A 5,293-nucleotide genomic window follows, 5' to 3' on the forward strand; every position below is an offset into this window, starting at 1 on the left:
ATATATATATATATATATATATTTCAATTCCCTAAAACAAATGCAATCATTATGCATCACAAATGTAGACTAATAAAAAATCTGTACCATAGGAAAATACTTCTGGAGCACAAACAATTGACAAAGGGTGCATTTCAGGCTATTTTAAATGTCTACAAATCAATTTTAAATGGTGGTTAGCACCCCCCCCAAAGAAGAAGAAAACCCTGCTAGAAATTAATTAAACTTGAATAGCTAAAATCATCGGAAAAATGTGTTTGTACCACACTAGATGTCTTTTGTGGACTCTTTCAAATTCACCAAACATCCACAGCCTAGGAAACCCATAGGAGAAGAGTGAGGCCAGGATATTCACGACCTGGTTAACTCTCTCAGTGTGGTTGCCTTCAACAAGCTTCATCCAACCTCCAAAGGTGACCTATGCCTTGGGACACTAATTTTTTTGGTTTTCTGGCTTGAAGGTGGTGACAGATTCACTGCCATTAGCCTTAAGCTTCTGCAATACCTCAATATTTCCTATCATCAGCCCACACCTACCTTAAACCATTCACCTCCCCTTTCTCTCCCTCTCCCTGCATCCGCTCTGCCTCCCTCCCCTCCCACTCACTCATGCACGTAACACAATTACCCTAAATTGAGTGCATCATCTTTTTTTCCTGTTGGGAATCTTGCTAATGTATTACTTAATCTTATTATTGAACCATCAAATGCAAATTTAAACCACACAAACTATCATTTCATACTCACCTCAATTGTTGAAGTAAAAATTATTGACAAAACCAAGTGTCGGTAAGGGTGTAGATAAATTAGGGTTCTCATGCACTGCTGGAAAAGTGTAAATTGGCATAAACAAGCCTAGAAATTTCAGTCCTACATCCATATCTGAAGGCTCAGTTCTCAAGCTTCAGCTACGTCAACTTTTTGTTGTGACAAAATATTCTGAGAAAACCAACTTGAAGGAGGAAAGGTTTATTTTGGTTCGTGGTTTCAGTCTTTGGTCAGCTGCCTCCATGGGTACAGGTTTGTAATGAGGCAGAACATCATGGTGGCTGGACATGGTAGAGGAGGTTGCTGACCTAATGCAAACAGGCAGCAAAGGGACGAGAAGCCGGGAGCAAGGCATAGTTTCCAGCAGGGAGATCCCACTCCTTTAACTAGGCCTCACCTCCTAAGTGTCCATCACCTCCCAAGAATGCTATCAAATTATGATTCTATCAAAGGATTGATCCACGTGTGAATTTAGAGCACTAAGGATACAATCATCTTCCCAAAGCTCTGAAGAGTGCTGCCTTGGAGAACAAGCCTTCAACACACGAGCCTCGGAGAACATCCCAGATGCAGACCACGTCATTCGTCTGCCACTGGCTACCAGAGGGCTTATTAAAGCACAGATTGTCAGGGACCTCCCACCGTCTCTGATGCAAGTCTGGAATGGAAGTTGAGGTTTTGATCTGATGCTGGGACTATATGTGAGAACCACTGCCCTGGAAATATTGCTGCACAAGTACATCACGAGAGGGTCCCTAGCACCATTGTCTTAAGAATAATAATAATAAAAACATGGAAATGCTTAATTCAGATATCCATTGACTCTAAATTGGACAAATAGTGGAACACAGAATTCTAATCAGTCCTAAAAAGGAATGAAACAGCAACAAACCTCAACTCAGATGAATCACAAGAAAGTGGTTTTTAAGGATATATAGATGTTTAAATGATTAAGATAGGAGTGAGAATGAAAAACACAAAATCACCCTGGTAGTTACCTCTAGAGAGGAAGAAGATGTGATTAGAAGGCATCCTGGATAGTAAGAGTTGCCATCCATGTTCTAGTCTGGTTAGTGACGGATTGCACAGATGTTTGTTCTATAGTTAGTCTTTGAAGTGAATCTATCTATCTCTGGGCATGCTGCCCTAGAGCCTCCAAATGAATCCATCAAAAGCTAAAAATTCTGCACCAGTAGTTTCCCCAAGTCTGGGTTACTCATTTCTGGAAAGTGAATGGGGCATGAACAGTCAAAGTTGCTCCTGTAGCTCAAGGTAACAGTGAGCTGGATTGTCCTCCCACCAGCCTCTGGGTCTTTTATGAGCAACTGTGGGGGCACAGTCACACATCTAGAAAGACGAGTCATAATACATAAATACTGCATGTGGTCTAAATCCATATGTGCTTAGCAAAGAAACATGTTTTAGCTACCGGAAATACAATTAGCAGAGATGCGATTTTTCCTTCCAAATATAGAACGCATATTTTTTTATCATTATGCACTATGGCTTAGTTCCTGAGAGCCAGGCTCTCAAACCTGTCGTCCTAGAAAAGAGTTATTGTTGCATATTTGCATAAGCAATGGTTCCTTATTGTTGTTTTTCTTTTTCCAGAACAACGAAGCAGTCTGCCCCCAGGTTAACCCAAAGCAGAAAACTACTTCAAAACGCTCAGATGAAACAGAATATGTTGTTACTTCCATTTATAAGTCTCTGTTTATTTCTTTCTTCTTCCCCTCCTCCCTTTCTGCCTTTAAATCAACAGTAACTTCCCCTTCACCTCACTGTCACCTCCATTTGGATACACTCGCCCTGTTAGAAAGTTTGTCCTTATTGAAATATCTCTCCCAGGGAGCTTGCAGCTAGCTGTTTCTGTTTTTGTCCCTTGGGTTGAGCATAAATCCAGTCTCTCTTCAACATGACAGTCTTTCATACAGGTTAAGACAGTTGCCACATATTCCCTGAGTTTTCCCTCCTAGTCCTTAGTCATCTCCCACATGGAGGGTTTGAATCCCTTCTCCATGCTGGCGAATGGGATCGCAGGCTCTGCCTTACCTCTCCCAACATAAAGAGGGGAGCCCAGACTTGATGACAAGGGGAAGAAAACTGTTCTTATTCTGCCCATCTCAGGTTACTTGCCTGGAGCCCAAACAAAAATTAAAATGAGAATAGACAGATGTACGAGAGAAAAACACAGAAGTTTAATAATATCTGTAATATGAGTTTACAGGGGGTTACCCAATATGAGGTGCTTGAAAGAATGCTTAGAATTTGGGCATCTTTAGCACCTGACTTAGTTTTCCATTGTTGTAACAAAATGCCTGAGACTGGGTGATGTACAAAGAGAAGAGGTTTATTTAGCCTTCAGTATTGCAGGGTCAAAGTCCAAGACTCATTAGACTGCCTTGATCTAGTCCTGGTGAGGACCAAATGGCAGATGGCACCATGGTGGGCATGCTTATGAGCACCATCAGGTGGCTAGAATGAAACTGCAGAGAGAGCAGGGGCTAGCATTTTTTTTTTAATCCTTTTAGCTGATACACAAAAGTTAAATATAGTGTTGGAGACAATGTGATAATTTACTGCTGTATCCAATATGTAATGATCAAATCAGTGTAATTGACACTTCTATCTCCTTATCATTTCTTAACAGTTAAACAAAAACATCTTTCATTTTTAGTCCTCAAAAAACAAATTCCTTTCTTCTTTGTCTAAGATAATCATAATTAACTTAGAAAATAGGCACACAATGCATCTTCAAAGCGTTTCATTTTAACTAGAAATTTAGCATTACAGAATCTAAACATGAATTCCATTTTGTTGCCATCATAAGATGAAAAGGAATCTACAGTAAGTCAAATGGATCAATTCATACTTCAGGTCTTTCTCTTCTAGGAACCAGTCTTGTTATGCAGCATTATTTCCACTTTTCAAAATCAAATCTAATTTAGTAACGTTTCTTCCTTCTGGCGTGATTTCCAACTCGGTGACATCTTTCAGCGCCATATTGACAAAGTCAAATCCTAGAGTAATCCGAACAATTTTCTTATCACTATTCATCATGATGTGGATTCTTGATCCTAGACACTGGTCCACAAATGCTGGCAGCAACAGTAGTAACAGGCTGATAGTAGTGGTGGCCACCATGTCTCTGCTGGAAATGGCCCCTTTGTTTCCCATTTCTGTGTGGAAACATTGGACTCCACATTTCTAGTTCTTTATAAAATATAAAAGTAAATTGTTGTAAACTACAGTTGCCTCACTGGGTTGTAGAACATGAGAACTTCTGCTCCTTGTCTAGCAATTTCTTCCTCATTTCTTATAGTCACTATTTACTTCTTTTACTTCTTTACTTCTTTGACAACAACTTTTTAAACTTCCAATATGAGAGAGAATATGTAGCATTTGCCTTTCTGTGTCTGGCTTATTTCACTTAACATAATGTCTTCTCATTCCATTTTGCCACACCTGACAGGATTTAATTTTTTAGGGGCGAATAATATTCTATGGTGTGTATTACTACATTTTCTTTATCCATTCATTGGCTCACGGGACCCTTAATTGATTGTGTATTTTAGCTGTTATGAATAGTGCCACAGTAAACATGGGAATGCAGAGACTTCTTTGATATGCTGATTACATTTCCTTTGGATTTGTACCCAGAAGTATGAAAGCTCAATCATATGGTAGATCTATTTTTAGTTTTTAAGGGATCTCTGTATTCTTCATAATAGCTGTACTAATTTACATTTTCACCAACAGTATATGAATTCTCCTTTCTCCATAGTCTTGCTAACATTTCTTATGTTTGGCTTTTTTATTCCAGCCATTCTGACCAAGGTGAAATATTTATCCCACTGTGATTCTGACTGTTTCCCTGTAGCTAGTGATGTTGAGCCTTTTTTGCACGTATTTGTAGGTTATTTGTATATTTGCTTTTGAGAACTGTTTGTTCAGATTATTTTTGCATTTTTAAAGAGATTATTTGTTTTTTTACTGTTGAGTTTTTTAAAGTTCCTTATACATTTTGGTCATTAATCCTTTTCAAATAAATAGTTTGTGAATGTCTTTTCCTCTTATATAGATTGTCTCTTCATCTTGTTGTTTTCTTTACTGTGGTGAAGCTTCTTTTATTTTTTGTCACTATGCCCCACCTAGGCTGGTCGGCTAACACAGTGAGACCAGTATATAATTATTTTTGTTTGGCAGAAGGGGACACTGTTGCCTTCTCACTGAGATATATAAAAATTTATATGTATATAATATATATAAATATATATATTTATACATATATGAACATATATACAACACACACACACACACACATATATATATATAGAGAGAGAGAGAGAGAGAGGATAAGGTAAGTTCTTGTAAACTATAGTTGCCCTATAAACTATAAACTATAGTTCTACAATGCTAGAACTTGTTCTTGTCTAGCAATTTCTTCCTAGCCTCTAATAGTCACTATTCTAGACACACACACACACACACACACACACACACACACATATATATATATATATAT

General features: G+C 38.3%; 1 pseudogene; it reads right to left on the reverse strand.

Moving 5' to 3' along the window:
* Nucleotides 1-3,634: 3,634 nt before the first annotated feature.
* On the reverse strand, nucleotides 3,635-3,825 carry LOC104866957 (annotated as a pseudogene).
* Between the last annotated feature and the right edge of the window lie 1,468 nt (nucleotides 3,826-5,293).

This window comes from Fukomys damarensis, unplaced genomic scaffold (assembly GCF_012274545.1).
Source record: "Fukomys damarensis isolate Sample0158 unplaced genomic scaffold, DMR_v1.0_HiC HiC_scaffold_33, whole genome shotgun sequence".
Lineage (NCBI taxonomy): Eukaryota > Metazoa > Chordata > Mammalia > Rodentia > Bathyergidae > Fukomys > Fukomys damarensis.